Source organism: Octopus sinensis, linkage group LG16 (assembly GCF_006345805.1).
Source record: "Octopus sinensis linkage group LG16, ASM634580v1, whole genome shotgun sequence".
Taxonomy (NCBI): Eukaryota; Metazoa; Mollusca; class Cephalopoda; order Octopoda; family Octopodidae; genus Octopus; species Octopus sinensis.
In genome coordinates, this window is record NC_043012.1 from 7,164,214 (window position 1) to 7,186,472 (window position 22,259).

A 22,259-nucleotide genomic window follows, 5' to 3' on the forward strand; every position below is an offset into this window, starting at 1 on the left:
CAAGACTGAAAGCAGTAAACAAATGGTTCCATCTTATTGGCTATTGATATATGATATATCGATATTTAAGTGTCTCTCTCAATGCATTAAACTGTATCTTAGACAACACAAGTGAAACGGGATGTGTGAGAGAATGAAGAAAACAGCCCGTTGTTCTCCGAATAATACAAACAAACAGTTGGATTAATTAGAAGCAAAGAAATCTCTTAGATGTTAAGATTGTTTGACTACACATGCGCACGCGCACACACAATACACACACATATGTATGTGTGTATGTACGTATAAATATATATATGATATATACATATACCTATATACATATACGTACGTACATATATTATATATATATATATATATATATATATATATATTTACATACATGGATGTGTGTGTTTTTGTGTGTGTGTATAATAGTTGTTCAAGTAAAAAATTAAATAGTCACTGATATGTTAGGTAACAGAGTGGGTATATCATTTATATAATAATATAAGTAGAGTCTTATAAGAGCCAGCTTATTAGCATATGGTTTCATGTTGAAGAGCCTTCAAAATGAGGAAAGGTAAATTAACAATCATCGGACTCACCATGGTGAGTGGAAAGATACAGACCTGGTTTTCTTTGTTATTGAAGTTCTGAAACAGCCACGTCTTGTTAATCAGCCTCGTAGTTTATATATATATATATATATATATATTATATTATATTACATTATATTATATTATATTTCAAAGATGATTAGAGGTTGTGAATCTAACCAACTAAGGGATAGTATCTATCCAATACACTGTTGGTAATATACACAATTATTAATACACAAGTGAAACCACAGTAAGAAACTGTTCTTCTTTTTCTATTCGGTACTTATGTATTTAATACACAATTTTTACATATGTATATATATTCTCATAATTGTTTAAAATAAATAAATAGACATATAATATATAACAGTTGATGCATACTACCTGTGGATCCCCTCCATTACTTCTTGCCGTATGTATATATATATGTGTGTCTATGTGTGTGTATGCATATATATATATATGTGTGTGTGTGTGTGTGTGTGTGTGTATACACACGCACGCACGCACACACACACACACACACACATACATATATATATATATATATATATATATATATATATATATTTCTATATTTAAAGAGATGAGGAATTACGTGCATTATTTACATTATTTATTTTCGACGGATGTTTGTCCTCATTTGATATACCCTCCAGCTTTCTTCAGGTGTCTTGGGGAGGTTTCGAACCTGGGTTCTCATTCCTAAGGTATTTTTCAATGTCATTATTATTATTATCATTATTATTATTACTATTACTACTACTACTACTACTACTACTACTACTACTACTACTACTACTACTACTACTACTACTACTACTACTACTACTACTACTACTACTACTACTACTACTACTACTACTACTACTACTACTACTACTACTATTGTTGTTGTTCAGATCACTATTTGGAATCGAACCCGGAACCATAAATTAGCGAAGTAAGTTTCTTAGCACATGGCCACGCCTGTGTCTATACTCGTATATATAATACAACACCGACTTTCCAGGCACTGATGATCCGGAATATCTTATATTGCGCACGAATTTGTTTATGTACCTTGGTGTATTTCTTTTAATAATTCAAGTAAACTTGATATTTGCCTTATCACGAGTGTGTTGACAAAAGTGATCTCCCTTAGTTTGAAAAAATCAGAAATCCGGAAATGTTTTGGAACAAATGTTCCAGAAAATCGATGTTGTATATCAAAACAGGAAAAGAAAGATATGAAGAAAATCACCATCGATACCAGTCCAACAATAATGGGAGGATCTTGGAAGACCATGAAGACAACCTTACCCTCCATATCTAATTAATTAAGAAATTTAATTAAGCGATTTTAGCTGTTTGTTTATTTCGCGTTCAATTATTCTTCTTTGTCCACTTTATCTGTTGTTAATAATATGAATGAGTTTTCTTTAGCGAATAATTATTAATCACCTTAACATCTGTGACATGTTTGCAGTTTGTGTAGATTAACTACAAACATTGTTTTTTCTTTCATCGGTGCTCCTAAGATGGTTAGAAAATTTCATATGGTTTTTAACGTCTTTGTTTTGTTGTTGTTGTTTGTTTACTGGCTTTGTCTGGTAGAATGTACCCATGAAGGCGGCGAGCTGGCAGAAACGTTAGCACACCGGGCGAAATGCTTAGCGGTATTTCGTCTGCCGCTACGTTTTGAGTTCAAATTCCGCCGAGGTCAACTTTGCCTTTCATCCTTTCGGGGTCGATACATTAAGTACCAATTACGCATTGGGGTCGATGTAATTGACTTAATCCCTTTGTCTGTCCTTGTTTGTCCCCTCTATGTTTAGCCCCTTGTGGGAAATAAAGAAATAAGAATGTACACATGGTTTTCCTCCAAGCAAGTCCTCCGAGTAAAAAGAGAATAGAAGGACCCAGTTGATGTCTTTCTTGAACGTAAATATGGACAGAGGGAAAATTCCAAAATGTCATCATTCTAGGAATGCGTATCGCTAGAATGCGTATCGACTGGGGCAGCCATTGTGTCTGCCCCACCTCGTACCGCATCGGTCCCTAAATAGGTTTATAGAGCAGATCAAAAAGTAACCCTCCTATATAAGCATTTTCAGGGGGCACCCCCACTAGCTAAGCTGAAGGATTTGACATAGTGATTATTGCAAAGTGTGAGATTTCGACGATTACAACACGGGTGACGAAAAGATGAGATACTGGCGAGCCGGGTTTGTCAGAATGGATATGTCACGCAACATTGTTGAATAGAATTAATATCTCTTCACACTTGTTCACGAATGATTTTGGTAGTCTTCACATCACATTCTCACTATTATAATGTGTGAGATCTGTGACCAAGTTGAGCATACGAATCTTATGTTGCCATGGTATTTCCTACACAGGTAGGAAAACTTAAACAATTATAGCTAAGTGTCTTTCCCAAGGAAACAAAGCAATATAATGCATTGCAAAATTGCAACATCGCAACACAACGCAACACGAATGAACGCCTGCGGAGGCATAGTAAACGTTATAAAGACTACGATGCGTAAGAAATGAAGAGAAGATTATCTCTCTAGTTTGAGTGATTAGAAAATAGGGATAGATCCCTAATGGTGAGATTGAAAATATTGCAAGTCGAATATAGTGAAAGCAGGCATGTGTAATAAAGTATAGATGCATCAGAGGGTGGAGAAGGAGAGGAAGGAAATACAAGACTGAAAGTGAGAATGAGAGTGAAGACAGTCAATGTGTCTATATATAAATTTGTGTTTCATTGTGTGTCTGAATATGGTTTTGACTGTAGAAGGGATAGTGTAGGAATTCACGAAAGTGGTGTGTGTGTGTATGTATGTGACAGAGAGAGGTGAGAGTAAAAGGAGAGAGTTTAAAACCCCAGGAAAAATTGCACGGAGAAGAAATGCGACTAAAGCAAGGATTACAAGAGAGCATAAAATCATCTTGCTAGTTACGAAACGTTATCTCTGCGCTACACATTGTAACTGCTGAGAAAGAAAGAAATCAAAGATCGCAGAGTGCTGTCAAATATTTAAGTTGTTGATTGGATTTAAATGAAAAAAAATAAAAAGGTAAATGCCTTATTTAAAATAGCTACAGCAGCAGCAGCAGCAGCAGCAGCAACAACAACAACAACAACAACAACAACAACAACAACAACAACAACAACAACAACAACAACAACAACAACAACAACAACAACAACAACAACAACAACAACAACAACAACAACAACAATGGTAACAACTACAAAAGCAACAACTTGTCTGCAAACAAGAATGTTGATTACGAAAAGGATGGGGACTTCATCTTTTTCATTTAATTTTCTGTATCGCAATGAAAGAAAGAAATTTAAAAGAAAAAGAAAATAATCTATGAAATAAAAGTAAAAAATAAAAAAAAATACCCATTTCTTTAATCAGACTAATTTATCAAGCGGGAAGACAGCAATCGGATTCCGGGAAGAATCAGTGCCTGATTTCTCAGCAATGGTTAGAAAGAAGATATCCGATCAGATTATAAGACAGAACATAAATTAAGGCTTTTAATGGAATAAATAAATTCAGTAAAGGATTAAAGAAGAGAAACGAGAGCGTGTTTCTATCCCAATTGAACATTCTGAAAAACGGGATTATACGAAGTCACTGATTGTTGTTATTGTTATCATCATCATCATCATCATCATCATCATTATTGTTAATATCGTTATTATTATTATTATTATCACCATCGTTATTATTATTATAAGACAAATTTTAATTATAATATGGCACACACACAAAAGCTTCCAGTATCTATCTTTCTGGAGACGGTGGTTCGTCCAGTCAGAAATCTTTCCGAAGCTATAGAGAACTGGGGAAAGATGCAGAAAATTAAAAAAACAACAACAAAACTTGTTTTATTACTTAAAAGTTTTCGCATTTATTGAATATCAACCACATCGACCTATCCAGTTAAGGAAACCCGCAATGGAGCATGCTATCGACGTCTACTTTTGATTATCTCCCCTACCACTCCTCTTCTTCCTTTATTCCCAATCCGTGTTTGTATTATTCCTCATCGTATTCCTCGTTCACTTTCTCCCACCTTCGTTCTAATCTTAATATATAAAAGTGTATGTATAGGTATGTTTGTATGTGTGTGTATGTGTATGTGAATATGTGTGCTTGTCTGCGTGATACATACATACATATGTACTTATATGTGTGTGTGTGTGTGTGTGTGTGTGTGTGTGTGTATATATATATATATATAGATGTGTGTGTGTGTATGTGTATGTATGTATATATTTGTATATGTATATATATATATATGTGTGTGTGTGTGTATATATGCATATATTTATATGCATGTGTAAATATACAAACACATATATACGTACACACTACACATACATGTGCGTAATTAGGGGTCTGTGTGGGTGTATGGTTGTGTGGTTATGTGTGTGCGTGTGTGTAACTGCAGAAATGTACCGCACCGACTGAGTATTAACAGCTTTCAAATGCAATTGATCCGAAATATAGTGAATTTCGTGTAATTGTGTTTATTTTAGGCGTAAATAAATAACGAAAATAAGAAAGAAAGAAAGATAGAAAGAAAGAAAGAAAGGAAAAAGGATTGAAGAAAAGAAGGGAAGAAAGACGGGAAAGAAATCCAAGCAAGGCCGGATTCTTCTGGTCGTAAATCATAATTTAAGCAATACAATAATTAAATACAATACCCTGCTAAATATAAATACTTTAATTAATCTAGGGGTCTTACAGGCGACAGGGATCCTGTCTAAAAGCCTTAAAGTATTTACATTCAGGAGAAATATCCCCATTGAGTTCGACTTAGCCTTTTATTTTTTTTTATCCGTTGCTGGTTTCGATCATTGGAATGCGGCCGTGCTGTGGGGCAGCGCCTTTCACAGTTTTCTTGAACGGTTCGGTGCTTATTCAAGTCTAGTACTTATTTGAGCTGTCACTTTTGCCGAACTGCTAAGTTACGGGAGTATATGCAAACTGACGTCGGTTGTCAAGCGTTGGAGAGGACAAACATAAACACAAATACATACATCTACGCACACATACACGTATGTATATATGCATGCATATATGTATGTATATATGTACGTATGTGTGTGTCTGTGTGTGTATATATATATTGGTAAAAAAATAGGGAGTGTGTTGCGTTATGTGAATACACAAACACACGCACACACACATACAAACGCTTACACACATACGACGGACTTCTACACAGTTTCCGTGTACCAATATCGCCCATAAAACATTGCTCAACCCAAAGCTTGTGAAGAAACCATCTGCCTAATGTGCGTCTCTGTGGCACTGAATTGGAAACCACACAGCCTCAAATCAAGCTTCGTAAGCATACAACCATGCCTCCCACCTATGTAGGATATTAATCATGCGTGAAGGGCGAGGAAGAGAGAGAGAGAGAGTGAGAGGGAGACCGAGTGAGTGAAAGAGGAGGTGGAGTCGATGAAATTAACTATTTGCTATACACTTCTTCCGACAAATTTCCTTTTAACTGCGTTATATCGTCTTAAAAGAAATGAAGAAACATTGGATGGAATAGTCCTTGGTACATTGCGTCCAGAAAATAACCAGTGCATTCTGACAGGGTATTCTACTCCATCGCTCCTAACCTGGGGATAAACAATACCTGAACTTAGTGCCATCGCCACAAATAAACTCATTATCCCCGTTATTCTTTACACGATCACAAACAGTAATACAAGCACAGCAACCATCACAGTTATCACCCCGAAAAAGGGACCTTCACTGTGGTCAAGTGTTTGAGAATAGGGTTTTAGTAACAACGGTTATATATTCACTGCTTCTGCCAATACCAACTATACTTTTCGGTATTTAGCATATAATAAATATATTTTTTTCCCCCATTGTAAAGACACTCACTGTGTCATTTTCAATATTGAAATAGCAAGAAATGTATATAATACTAGGCTGAGGAAAAAGTTCGTACGCCGTGTTAGAATAATGACTTTTTATGCAAGAATTTATTCAAAAGCAACAACAACTATTCTTCAAAATAAAGACCATCATTTTCCATGATCTTCTGCCAATGATCTGCAAGCTTTCGGATTTGGTCAAAGTACCAATCCTTCGGCTTTGAATCGAAAAATTCTTGACAGGCTTCATCAGCTTCACCGAGTGACTAAAATCAGCGACTTTTCATAAAGTGCTGCATTGATTGGAAGAGACCGCCGTCAGATGGAACAACGTCTGGACTATAAGCTGGATCCAGCAGAACTTCCACACCGTCCAATTCTTCAATCTTGTTGCTGGTCTTTCTGGTGCATTGTCTTGTTGAAACAAAGCGCGTTTTTGACGAACAAGTCTTGGGTACTTTTCAACCTGAACTGATTGAACACACACACACCCAAAATACTGGGTTGGTAACTAAGTTCCCGCCGTTTTTTAGAATTTTTATTTTTTAAAAGGTTTAATAAAAAATAACAACTAATTAATAATATATTCCCCCCTTGTTGTTTACAACTTCTTCCCGACGTTCAACAAGATTTTCAATACCTCGTTGGTAGAAATCACTAGATTTCGACTCGAAAAATTGATCCAACCAAACTCTCCATTCTAAATCAGTGTTGAACGAAATTCCGCGCATAGCATTTGAAAGAGATCGAAAGAGGGGGAAATCCGTTGGTGCCAAATCTGGAGAGTACGGCAGGTGTGACAGCACTTCCCAGCCATGCATTTGAATGGCTTCCTTGGTCATATTGGCGATATGAGGGCTGCCGTTGTCGTGCAGCAGAAGAACTCCATGCTGCCGATTAGGTCTTTTCTCTTGAACAGCCGCGTTGAGTCATTCCATCTGTTGAACGTAGAGTTCCGCGTTGACCGTTTGGTTCCGTTCAAGCAATTCGTAATGGATAATCCCTTCCTAGTCCCACCATACGCACAACATCGTTTTAAGCGGATGAAGATCTTGTTTCACGCGCAGTGTCGCTTGTTTACCGGGGCTAAGCTATTCCTTACGCTGCTTCTTATTGTTGTACAGGCACCATTTTTCGTCACCAGTAACGATTCTGTAAAGAAATCGTTGCCTGTGTTCATGAGTTGAGCGGTGACGAGCAAGAAAATCAGCGGAGATCGTGGCTCGTTGAATTTTGTTGTTGTCACTTAAAGCGTGCGGAACCCATGCTCCATACATCTGAACATTTCTCATCTAGTGAAGATACTCCTCTATTGCAATGTGTGAGCATTCCATTTTCTCTGCCAGTTTCCTTGTCGTTTGACGAGAATTTTCGTGCTAAAGATGGTTTAATCGCTTTTCATCGAACTCAACTGGACGGCCAGAACGAGGTGCGTCTTTGAGGTCAAAATTTCCATTTTTGAACTAGCAATTCTTTCAGCTTTGGCGTCGCGAGCAGCTTTTGCGGCCTTAGAACCTGGATTAAAAGCAAAAAGAAGTTGTCGAAAATGATCGTTTTTCTTAACTTGACATTCCATTTTAATGATCTAAAAATAAACAAAAATTAACTAAAATTAAATAGAAAAAAAAAAGATTCCAAAATGATTCAAAAATAGAATTCTCGAAAAAAAAAAATAGATTCCAAAATTTCAAAACGCAATAAATTCCAAAATTAAAAATAAAACCGACTGGAACTTAGTTGGCAACTAAATATATAAAAGCGTCATTTTAACACGGCTGCGATAAGGTCATTCACACACGCCACCAGACCCAGAGCAGATGAAGCTTTTCAGATTTTACGATGATCATCAAAGAGAAGGTAACTTCATTCAAATTGTGTGTCCTGACAGCTACTGGGCTCGTTGGACTTGTTGCATCAGACCAATACAAGTACGAGAGAGTGGAAGTGGTTCTGCACAAACCATGCCTACTATAATTCTATTCGTCGTGCTGGTTATTCAGTAAAACAAAACATTAGCATCAACATCATAACACTTTCTTCATTAATCCAGTGATGGGAGGGAAGGAGGTGACGGGGTTAAGTAGAGGATCTTACCGGAAGTCTTCTGCTTTGACCTTGCACACAGGCAACCGTAGGGTGATTGTCGTTTCAGCTATGTTGTGCTGCGCTTTCATTCATCGAAACGACGAGAGAGTTCACCATTTTCCCCATTACAAAAACACGGTCTATAAATTTGAGTATTTAAAGAGTTAAGAAATATATAGATATTAAGAATACACGGTACTATCGCTACTATAAAAACGGTGGCTTATAAATTTCCTCAAGATGTGAGCAAGAAGAGAGATTTTTCGTCATAAAGGTTAATAAAATAAGTTATTAAGTTAGTACAAAATTTGGTTCTTTATACAAAAACTTAATTACAATTATTAAACTATATTACTAATATGATAAGATTGACAGGTCTTGAACGTATAGTAGTAACAAACGTTACAAATTTTATAACTTGCAGCAGTTCTTATTTACTTTTTTTCTTTCTTTCTTTTGATTCCGGTCATTTTCATCATCCAGCTAGGAATTTGCTAAAATTATTTTCGGCAAGAATAAATATATTTCTCTTATCATCAGAAAAATTTCTGTCTGTTCTGTTTAGGAGGCAAACACAATCGATTTCTGCAATCGTAAAACAACCCAAAACGCAGAATTCCGAAAGTCACAAAAGACTAATTGCAATGTCGCAATATATTTATGTCTAACGGCTGCGAAAACAATTATTCTTAGCTTTCTTCTTCTTCTTCTTCTTCTCCTTCTATCTTTATCATCCCCACAACTTACAACTTATCTCCGAAATATTCGTATTACTTTCACTTTCACTTCCACTTGTAGACTTGGTCGGTTGGGGGGGGGGCAGTGAGGAAAGAAATATTTGCCTTATAACCTTTACCAATAAACGAATAGACAACATAAATACATTTCACAGAATTTTTATATTTATCACCTCCAGTGTTGTAGTAGTAGTAGTAGTAGTAGTAGTAGTAGTAGTAGTAGTAGTAGTAGTAGTAGTAGTAGTAGTAGTAGTAGTAGTAGTAGTAGTAGTAGTAGTATTAGTAGTAAGTGGCTTATAAGACTACTTACAACTTATGTTCGAATCTATGTGTATGTTTTGTGTGTGTGTGTGTATGTGTACTCGTGTATGCGTATGCGTGTACGTTTGTGTGCTTGCATGTAAACAAACTACTATTCTTCTGAAATCCTCTGCACTTTCTCAAATGTAATAATAACAACGATAATAATAATTTCAAACTTTGGCCCCAAAGAAAGTGCTTTTAAGGGAAGGGAGTTAATCCTTACCATCAATCCCAGTACTTGACTGGTACTTTATTTTATTGGTGCTAGAAAAACGAGAGGAAAAGTTGACCTCAGCGGAATTTGAACTCAGAGCATGAAGAACCGGAACAAGTACGTCAACGCATATTTCACGATGCTCTAACGAATAGTAACTGCAGCAACAATAATCCTTTTTTCGATAGGTACAAAGCTTGAAATTTTGGTGCAGCGAGGTTCGTCAATTACATTCACCTCGGCACTCAACTGGTACTTATTTCAGTGACCCCGAAAGAAATGAAATTCGTAATGGATAATCCCTTCCCAGTTCCACCATACGGACAACATCGTTTTACGCGGATGAGGATCTTGTTTCACGCGCGGTGAAACAAGACCCCGAAAGAAATGAAAGGCAAAGTCGACTTCAGAAGTATTTAAACTCAGAAACTAAGCAACGCAAAGCCGTACGAAATGCTGTAAGGAACGTAAAGCCGTACGAAATGCCAACAATTCAGACAGTTCGCCATCTTTAACAGCAACAAGTGTAACATGAAGATTTGCACCAAAGCTGCATGATAGTGATGTCCCACGTAGCATGCAGACCATTATATAGCTTCTTTTATTCTCGATTTCCGTTTTAATTTGACATGCGCATTGCGTTTTTATCCTTCTCTTCCGTTTTGTGAATTCAGTGTGCGCATGCACATTGCGTGTTCCTACTTCGCTTTCCGGTTCCTATTCAAAATTGTTTATATATCACAACCATCACAGGAACGTGCGTTCGTGAGGAGCACTACACGCTCCGATGGTTGTGAAAAAATAATTTTTTTTTATTGACGTGAACGTTTAAGCTTATAATATAGACGCGTCATAGAAATGGTGTTACACTCCTAACATGTTTTAGCGTGCAAAAATATTACTTTCCTATGTACGGCGACTTCTTCAGGGAATTATTTTCTTGTCCATTTGAAAGCTAGACGTTGTTCGAAACGCCATTTCAAGAGCGACTGATAAAGTGAATACTGATCAAAAGATCTACATGTCCCATGAATAACTTCTAGTAAATATTCCGTATTTTATTTATGTGGCACATTTGAGACCTATTCTTCTCTATTTTTGTTGTTATTTATATAAAAACAAAATCATAGCACCGATAACATATTGAATCGCAGCGAACTGTCAGTGATTCAATATTTCGTTAGATGACCTAAGATTGTACAACCGCTGTTTATATTTCTATATCCACACACATGTATGTGAGCGTGCGTATGCATATCTCTGCGTATATATGTATATATATGTGTGTGCGTGAATGTGTGTGTGTGTGTATGTGTGTGGGTATGTGTGTGGAAATAACGGGAGCTGAAACAATGCATATGACCTCAGTCAATTTAAATCGGTTGGGTGAGATTTTCTCTGCTTGTTGATCCACTTGTGTGTGTCAGTGTACTTGAGATTGTGTAGGTGTGTATATACATACATACATAAATGCATACATGCATACATACATACATACATACTTACATACATAGACATAATCATGCATACATACAGATACATGTGTGCATACAGGTGCTTCTGTATATATATATATATATATATATATATATATATATATATATATATATATATATATATATATATATATATATACATATATATACACAGAAGCACCTGTATGCACACATGTATCTGTATGTATGCATGATTATGTCTATGTATGTATGTATGTATGTATGTATGTATGTATGTATGTATATATATATATATATGGATGTGTTTGTGTGTGTATTTCACTGATGTAACATGGTTATTTGTAGACGGATATGAAGTTCATTTTTCCTGCCATTTCTTTCTTTCTTGCTACCTTTCTTCCTTTTTTCTTTCGTTCTTTCCTTCTTCCTTCCTTTCTTTCTTTTCTGTCGTTGTTGTTGTTGTGGATAGAGGTGGACATTTATGTTGCTGTTTTTGTTGTTTTTGCAGCTTTGCTTTTGGATTTTATCGATATCAGTTATTGCTGCTGCTGCCGCTGCTGCTGCTGCTTCTGCTGCTGTTTTTGCTGCTGCTGTTGTTGTTGTTGTTGTTAGGAGGACATTTTTTGACTTTGATGTTGTTTGGGCAGAGAATTAATACTTTCATGTTTGTTGGGCAACAGCGGATGGCTTTGATCTCTTCACAGACAGATATGCGTTTAGATGTCACCCGAGCCATGGGTACAAATTATCTCGTACAAATACACACGCACACACACACACACACACACATATATATATATATATGTATATACATATACGTGCATGTGCATATATCTGTGCGGTTATGTGTGAGAATGTCTGCGTTCGTTTGTATATTTGTGAGTGTTATTAATAACAGTGGGCGAGTATTATCCGTTGCGGACTTCTTTTTCAAGTTACCACCAGACAAGAAGTGCATAACAATTTTCAAGCTATACTTATACACATACACAAAAATGTATCCGTGCATGTTTGTGTGTGCGTGTATGTGTATGTGGCTCTTTTCTTCCATTTCAACTCTCCGTCGCTTTCATGTTTCTTGTTTTCCTTTCTTGCATCACCGCCATATTATATTATATTATATAACATGTAATCTTCTGTATGGAATCTAAGCGTTCACAACTCTTACTGTTATTGCGTGATCTTTCGGGTGATTTCACAGCATTAGCACTAGTCAACAGCAGCGTATATGTGTGTATGTGTGTTTGTGTGTATTTGTGTGTATGCAGTCTCAAATACTACTGTTTGTTTTATCGTTTTGCTTTTAACTGAGAAACTCATTGAACTCCGGTCATGCTGGGTGACGGTTTGGATGGGTTTAGTCCAGCGTTTCCAACCGGGGTTCACAGAAGCTTTAAGGGGTTCCACGAGTAAAAAATTGTAATCTGTGGGTCCATATATAAATTTTGTTTCCTAGGAGAGGTACCTGTATTTATTGAAATTTTCAAGATTTGCATTTGGAATCTACGTTATGAATGTAACGAAATTCATTGTTAGCTTTTACGAACCTACAAACAAATATCTTATTCCAAAAATTTAAATGTGCATATATGGGGTCCACAGATGATAAGATAGCTCTCAGGGCGTCCACGAACAAAATAATATTGGGAACCCCTAGTTTAGTCGAACAAAGCGACCCTTTGAACTTCTTGTTAAATAAATCTGGTACTTATCCTATCGGTCTTTCTTGCCAATAACATAAACAAACAAATACCGGTTGGCAAACGAGGGGATGCCAAACACAATAACGCACACACACAAACATATAATACATACATATATATATGTATGTATATATGTATATAAACATATATAATATATATCACATATATATATATATACAAACATACAGATATATATATATGTGTGTGTGTGTGTGTGTGTGTGTGTGTGTGTGTGTGGTGTGTGTGTGTGTGTGTATGTGTGTGTGTGTGTGCGTGTGTGTGTAGAGTGTTAGGTGTGATGTACAGAATTGAATATGGAAAAAAAGTCGTCAGAATTTTGGAAAGAACTTGTTTTATTATAAATATTATAATTTCGTTCGCCTCGAAAGACAAACGAAAGCGCTAATATGAAAATGAAGATATAAAAAAGAATAGAGAATAAAAAAAATAAAAAGAGTTCTTTCCAGAATTCTCACGACTTTTTTCAATATATATATATGTGTGTGTGTGTGTATGTGTGTGTATGTATGTATGTATGTATATGTATATATAACAACAAACAACAAACAAAATCCGTTGGATTTACTTCAACATTTAAATTTAATTTGGCAAAATATTTTCGTCGCTTTGAAACCGTGACCTGTTCACTGACAAAATTCCGTGGTGCATATATATATATATATATATATATATATATATATATATATATATATATATATATATATATACGTGGTCTGATCAAAAAGTATCCGGACTGTTTCCAAAGTAACGAAGTTAAAACATGCAGAGTGAAGTCGCTTGGCACAGATTGACCTTGAACTTTGCTGTGCGAGGGCACTAAATTTTAGCGTTCTAGCTCACTTCCGCTGTTCGCAGCAGTGCTTGGAAGGAAGGTGTGTAGCGTGTGATCGTCGCATTGACCATAACAGAGAAAGTTGTCATAGCGATACTTGCTCAGAGACCTACGCAAAGTTGCAGAAAGTGAATGGAGGAGAGTGTATGGTAAGCACATATGTGTACGAGTGGGTTAGATGTTTCCAACATGGCCGAAAAAGAATCGATGTTGACGAACGTTCTAGGAGAAATGCAATCAGCAGTACTGATAAAAACATCGCAGATGTGCGTGCGGCTGTGAGGGGAAATCATCGAATCACCATCCGTGAGTTATCAGAGGATCTGCAGATTAGTTACGGTTCTGTTCAGTCCATTATCACTGAAGATTTGGGCATGAGCCACGTGTCTGCCAAATTTGTGCCAAAATTGCTTTCAGCTGACCAAAGAGACACTCGGGTTCTAGTTGTACAAGATCTCCTTGACTCTGTCGAGAAGGATGAAAACTTCTTGAAAACTTTTCGTAGGTCTCTGAGCAGGTATCGCCAAGCTTTTGGCAAAATTTGAAGCAGATTCTCTGCTCAACTTTAGATCACACGCTACACACCTTCCTTCTAAGCACTATTGTAAACAAGAGAAGTGAGGTGGAACGTTAAAATGTTATGCGCATGGACAGCAGCATTCAAGATCAATCTATTCCTCGAGTTCTCAGCGTTTCCTCACATCTGCGACGGAGATATTTTAAAATTTTCTTTTCATACAGAGTCTGACGAGCGATCCACAAGGCTTTAGCATAGTGGGTGCGAAACCTTGGATAAATCTGTATAAAATTTTGTTATAAAATATATATATATATATTAGTGCATTTAAGCTCTTATTCCTAGCAAACACACACACACACACATACACACACACACACACACACGTATTCACACACACACACACACACCACACACACACACACATACACACACAGACACACACATATATATATATATATATATATATATATATATATATATATATATATATATATATAATATATATATATATATCAGACGAACTTCAACACAGTTTCAGTCAATTAAATTCACTCATAAGTCGTTGGTCGGCCCGAGATTTTAGTAAAAAACATTTGACCATGATGCTGCGCAGTGGGATTGAACACGAAACTGCGTGGTTACGAAGCGAGTTTCTTTACCCAACTGCCATATCATTACTATGTTCAGCAGTTATTCTTTCCCTCCCTGCCTTGTATATTTGTAAGCTCTGAGTTCCTGTTTATGTATTTGTCTGCATGTTTTTATTTTAATCATTCGTAACACACAAACAGCTATAAGAGACTGTTTCTGTTTGCAATCCCTATATCCTGGTTATCTCTATTTCCAGATCTTCGTATTTGGATAATTTGTTCATTTCTTTAAACAAGATCCATGGTCGTCTGATGGGACAACATATTCGATGAGAAGATGCATCCCTTCAAACCGTCCTTCACAACAATATCTGGTGAATTATTTTTTATCCCATTGTATGCAATGAACCAGCATATCTCAGACTGTTTGTTTTATAATCCTCTAAGCCCTTTGTTGCTGTATCTGTATACCACGTCCTTTCTGTTAGTATTTCCTAATACTGAGATAATTTCCATTGTATGAATGAGTTAACGCTGTGATCATTGTACAAGTGTTCTCTGGAGTAAGAGCGAGTGGCCAACGATAAAGTACATAATTATATTTTCCACCTCCTAAAATCACATCTCTACAATCACTCCTATACATCATTACATGCTTTAAGTGGTTTGCTGTGACAAGGCTTTGATCTTGCGTACAATCAGAATTCTTTGTATCCAGCTTTGACTCCTGCATTTCTTAAACAAATTTACGATTAATTTTTTGTGTGTAGATCTACTTTATCCATGGAAGAACCGATGGAACAAGTAACATATTTGAAAAAATAAGTATTAGGGTCGATTTGTTCCACTAAAACATTTCAAGGCAGTGGCTCAGCATGGCTGCAGTCCAATGATTGAAGCAAGTGAAACATAAAAAATAATTATTGACTTCCTTGAAAACAGAAAACTGCTTTTGTTTTACTCGTGTTTTGTAGTTAATTATATTAATTTTCCGTTCTTCTTTACCAGATGCTTTGTAGTCCTATGGCGGACATTTTATGATTGTTTCCCAGAGACACTTTTACCTCCCTGTATCCATGGCAATATAATCCATCTATTTCAGATGTTTTAGTAGTATATTCTAAATACAGCAATTAATTTTCTTATTTTTCTGTTTACTTTCGCTAATTAACTTAGCGTCTAATAAAGAATATTTCAACTATAATTTATATCAAGGACAACAAGAGTATTTGATGTCTATTAACTTCATTCTTGAATTTCGTTCTCTTTTAAGTATTGATTCCATCCATTTATAATAGCATATTTTCCGATATACAAATCGAGTTTTTTAGACCAAAATTTAGAGCAAAAATAAGACAAAAGAAAAAAAGGAAAAAATAGGTCGACTTATACACCAAGACAACTTTAGACGAGCAAAAATTCCATGGGAAATACAGCAGGATTTGGAAGGATAGTGGCGATGTTTGAATGTTTACATTATTTACCACGTCGACTTGTATACCGAAAACTACGCTATTCTTTTCTAAACAGCTTTTTTCTTTTAATTATTTATGTGTATTTTATACACTATCAGGTTTATTGGTTTCTTTTTATTTAGAAGTCTGTGTTTGGATTAATTCTTTATCATGCTTGAGGCTGTTGTACTTGATTAATTTTTCTCTCTTCCATGTTGTTCAGCTTCTTCTTTAGAACCTAATCGCATATCAATTCAACTATTTAATCCGTGTAGTATTAAATAGTTATTTATCGTCTGCCACGTACAACTTGGTTGCGCATATTAAAAAAAAATCTTAACACCGCATTTGTATCCGAGTTCAATCTGCTCAAAGGTATTAATACGAGACAGAAAAAAAAATGAGTGGAATGTTTTCGTGACATATTCTTCCTTTTAAGTTTTATAATTCGATATCTGATATTTTGTTGGTTAGCTTCGAGAATGTATCTTCTTAACTTTCTTGGAATCGAAAGTTACTTAAAGTTCAGGCATGAGAAACGATGACACAGCGTGACAAGGCTTTAATTCCAAATTATCGATACAATCCATCTTAAGAACTTCCAAACAAACAATTTCCGTGAATCCAATTTCATCCACAAGGTCGTACTGCACGACATTTGTCGAAGATGCTGTACAGCCGAGTTCAAATCCGAAAAGACGTGACTCCGAAACAAACATTCGTTCATATTAAACGCATGCGCACTAAATGCATAACTAAATGTCCTGGTTAAAGTCAGCGCAGAAACAAAAGAAAAACCAACAATACTAAAACAAATCTGTCTATTGGCTATCGACAAAATTTCAGCCAATGATTATGAGAAAGAAGAAACAAACCCAACAAATTCAAACAAAGCAGACGATGTTTTATTCTGACAAACATATTAACATTTAATAGGATGCATTATCTGTTGTCGTTTATTTTGTTTCCTTTGTTTCCTTTTTTTTTTTTGCCTTTATTTATCTTTCATATTATCCCATATTATTTACATCGAAGATCAATACCGCTGAAGCAACCATTTCTCTTCAACTCTCTCTTACTGTATTTTTCTTTTCCTTCTCATATTCTTTCTTCTTCTTCTTCTTTTTTTTTTGTTTAGCATTTGTTTGTTGTTACATTTTTATTTTATTTTCACAACCTAAAGTATTCCGGAAATGAAGAAGGGAAAAGAAAAAAGAAAAAGGAAAAAGGATAAAATAGATTATATAAATCCGTCTTAACACTGTACAAACATTCTCAAATGTGTCCGAATGGAATTTAGCCAAAACAAATAGCAAAAGTTAACGAAAAAGCAAAGCAAAATCTATCGAGGGCGAAAGCATAGGAGATCAGCAGGAACGGATTAAAAACACATGTACGTGTGCATATATATATATATGTGTGTGTGTGTGTGTGTGTATGCACGGATGGAATGGGCGGAGGGATGCATATGTATGAATATGTATGTATATGTATATGCGTATGTACGCATGCATGTATGGATGTATGCATGTATGCATGCACTATGTATAATGCATATGTTTATTTTTCTCATTAAATCTATACAGCTTCTTTAGAGACTTCTATGAATTCTACAGCCCTAAATCTATGGAATATCCAATTCTCTGCGACACACACACACACACACATGCACATACCTGCACGGCCATACACTCACGCACACATATTTTGTACTTATTGGGGGTTGCTTTATAAACTACCTCTGTTATGCTTATTATTACAAATTTCGCTTTGCAGCCACGCGGTTTTAGGTTCGATATAATCGCGCGCCATTTAGGATAACTGGTTTCTGCAATAGGGTCAGGCTGAGCAAGATGTAGTTTATTGAAAAATAATTGACGGAAATATTGTAGAAACAGAAATATATCGAGTACACACACACACACTCACACACATGTATGAATGTATAAGAATAAATTCACACTCACACTATGTATGTGTGTGTGTATATACATGCATACAAACACAGACACACACGCGCACACACACACACACACTCACACACACACACGCACATATATATATATATATATATATATATAATATATATATATATATATATATATATATAATATATATATACAGGGTGTGTAAGATATTTGAGGACATATCTTTTTGGGTCATTGCTGCATTTTTTGCTAACTCTGTATAATGATAATGGCAGACCCTCAGCTTCTCAAGAAACGAAAATGCATGCTGTTATTGTGGGTATAAATGCTGAGCATAGCGATTTAGAAATATCTCGAGTTTTAAAAGTTACCCGATCTTTCGTCTACAAAGTTTGTACGGAGCTAGAGACTGAAGATGGAAACGTATTACCAGTATCAAAGTATAAAAAGCATTCTAAATGCTCTGAAATCATCAGAACACCTGAATTTATCCAGCAAGTTCAACGGACCATTGATTACAATTCCAGAAAGTCCATGAGGTCAATTGCAAAAGATCTCCATGTGTCACAAGGAACAGTCAGAAATGTTGTCCATAAAGAAATCAGATAAAAGTCTTATATGTTGAGGAAAGGTCAATTTGTCAGAAAAAGCGAAAGAAAATCACTACATCTGATCTAAAAGGCTCTTAAACAAACTGAAAAATCCAGCAGGAGATTTGATTTGGTTTTTCTCAAACGAAAAAAATTTCGACCAAGATCAGAAAGTTAACAGAAGAAATGACAAATGGTTATGTGCAGACCGTTCTGAAGTTCCAAGTGTTATGCATACAGAATTTGTCAGTAATGTGATGCCTTCTTACTTCTTCCCACTAGGTTTTAGTGTTAACTCTGCCGCCTATACTGAGGTCCTGGAAATAATCGTTAAGCCCTGGATAGACAGTGTATGCAATTGAAGGCAATATGTGTTTCATTAGCCTGTGCACTATCACACATGGCTCTAGTAACACAGGAATGGATGGCTGAACATTTTTATGATCATATAACCACTAACATTTGGCCTTCTAATTCCCCAGATCTCAAACCATTGGACTATTACATGTGGAGTGTTGTTAAGAGAGAGGTGAACACGCTCATAACACCAAAGCGTGTTTGAAAACTGTCAAAGTAAGGTCCAAAATGAACAAGAACCACTTGATTCAAGCATGTAGAGGATTCAGATCTCATATAGAAGCAGTTGTTGAAGCTGAAGGTAGTTTTAGAGGTAACATTATAGAAATGAAGGTTTATTTTCATCCTCATAGCATTGTTTGGTAAATAAAGTTATACATCTGTACGTTTTTCATAAACAGAAATCTGTCGTCAAATATCTTAGGCACCCTGTATATATATATATATATATATATATATAATATATATATATATATATATATATATATATATATATATCGTTGCCGTTATGCAAAACTTTTGTAAGTTCAAAACATCGCTTTTTCAGAAAATAAAAAAAATAGTTTCACCATTCCTTTTCTTTTGGCATTAGCAACAATTTCTGCTTAACAATAATACTTTCATGGGTGCATAAAATCGTAACTCTACGATGTATGATATTTTCAGTCAGAAATATTTTTGCAAAACTGTCCTATATGGGACTTACTACACTTTTGAAAAACGCTGAACCGTTGTACTACACGTTGACAATTTTCATATCTTGGCATCTGAAGTAGCTGGAGATGCGATAGTTTGACCCAATAAAAACGGATATTTGCAAGCAAAATATTGTTTTTGTTTTAAGGGTAAAGACCCCCTTCGATCACGAATGATCATATGGTTGCAACCATGAATGACCATGGGATTGCACTTAGAAAGTTCCCCTCCGAGGCACAAATCCGGGCAAGGTTGTTTATGGAAGACCAGCAGTCGCCCATGCATGCCAGCCTCCCATCTCCTCGCCACCGATTTTATCCAAGGGAAAGACAAAGGCTGATACAGCTTGGCACCAGTGACGATGTCACAATTCATTTCTACAGCTGAATGAACTGGGGCAACGAGAAATAAAGTGTCATGTTCAAGGATACACACACACAGCCCGGTCCGAGAATCGAACTCACCACCTCATTGTTGTGAGTCCGACGTTCTAACCACTTAGCCATGTAGTAAAACAGGATTTTTGTGTCGTCTACATAGCAAACCAATACAACAATACAGGAGTTGTTTAAAGCCTATTGTTTTTTTTATAGTCGCCATCTTTACATCTTTATTTTCGACATCTTTATTTTATTTTACATCTTTATTCTATTTTATTAATAATTGGCGGCACGACGAATATTAACGACAGACCATTCATATCACCTTTTTGCTCGTATTCATCAGTGTTTTTCTTTCATGACGTTCATCAATTATTTGTGAAACTCCTGGATCCTTCTCTACGTATTCTTCAATTATATTCTGTGCAATCCAATTCATGAAACAGTAGCATCATACACGAAGAAAATCCAACAAACTCATCCGATGATATTCTTCTCTCTTCTGTCAATCTCTTCGCCTTACACATTATCCTCTTTGTTAAAACAATATATACACACACTATTCTTTGTCGAATGTATATCCATAATATTATGACATCTTCCAGTAATTGTACATTTTGCTATTTTTATGTCAAAGCTGCTTTATGATAAATTTTAAATTATTTCCACTCTCGTTTTCATTACTGTCTGCTCCTCTTCCTCACCTCCTCACCTTTATCTCCTCCTCTTCTTCATCTCCTCCTCCTCTTCCTCTCCTCCTCCCTTTCTCCTCTTATTTTCTCCCTTCACGAATAATTATTTCAATGTTAACGGTAGTCCATACTCTCACTCAGATTCCTGGTTACTATGTTGTTTAGCAAACTCAACAACCTTCAGCTTGTAACTAATTGTGTAGGTCTGTCTCCTCTGTTTTCGTTGTCATTGTGTAGCTTCGCAAAGCGGTGTTTTCAGCCGAATAACTCAACTGACAGCTAACAAATGCTTTCTTAACTTCGGTTGACGCCATCGTAGCTGTCAGTCTCCAAACTGGCTTGAAAAATATCATTATTTTCGATTGGCCACCAACCAAATAAAATGAACGACGCTATGTTGCCGGGGCTGATAAAACACATGTAAAATGTTTACCAGCGAGCATCAACAGATTAAAAAAAATCCCAAAAAACTAACAAATATTATTAATTAATCATATGTAATATATTAATTCGTTGTATATAATTAATTAACATAATCGGATAGATGTATTTCATGTGATTTGTAAAAATAAGTTTAGATTAAAATACTGAGGGTATACTGAGAGCTGGACACAGTGGTCAAGTTTCAGTTAAGAACACACATATACACACGTACGTATATGCATACACACACGCGCGCGCGCATATATGTATATATGTATGTATATATGATAATAATAATAATAATAATAATAATAATAATAATAATAATAATAATATGATAAAATGGAAACATATGAATATATACATACATAAATGTAGATACCTACATATATATGTATATATATATACATGCATATATGGGTACAGGACATAAAAATAAACGTGAGCAAAAAGAGAAACGGGAATATAAAAAAGCATAGAAAATGAACTTCTTTTCGAAAAACGAAAGTAAAAAAATAAAGAAACAAGACAGGCAACATAAAGAACATTCTCTTCACTAGTTGTCCCTTGTTTTATCTACTCCGCGTTTCGAAGGTAGGGACAAGGCGCGACTTCATTAAAACAATCCTTCCCGCAAAGCAAATTAAATAAAATTTGGGACCTTTGGGGACAGTAAGAACAAAACAGTAAAAACAAACGGTGAATACACACACACACACACACACATATATATATATATATATATATATATATATATATATATATACGCACACACATATACGTCG

At 35.6% G+C, this 22,259-nt stretch overlaps 1 long non-coding RNA gene across 1 annotated transcript; it reads right to left on the reverse strand.

The window, feature by feature from the left end:
- Positions 1 to 1,301: 1,301 nt before the first annotated feature.
- Positions 1,302 to 6,728, reverse strand: LOC118766484. Its single transcript, XR_005002422.1, has 3 exons — positions 6,544 to 6,728; positions 2,357 to 2,363; positions 1,302 to 1,340 (listed from the first exon to the last, which is right to left on the reverse strand). It is a non-coding gene; the product is annotated as an uncharacterized LOC118766484 (long non-coding RNA).
- Between the last annotated feature and the right edge of the window lie 15,531 nt (positions 6,729 to 22,259).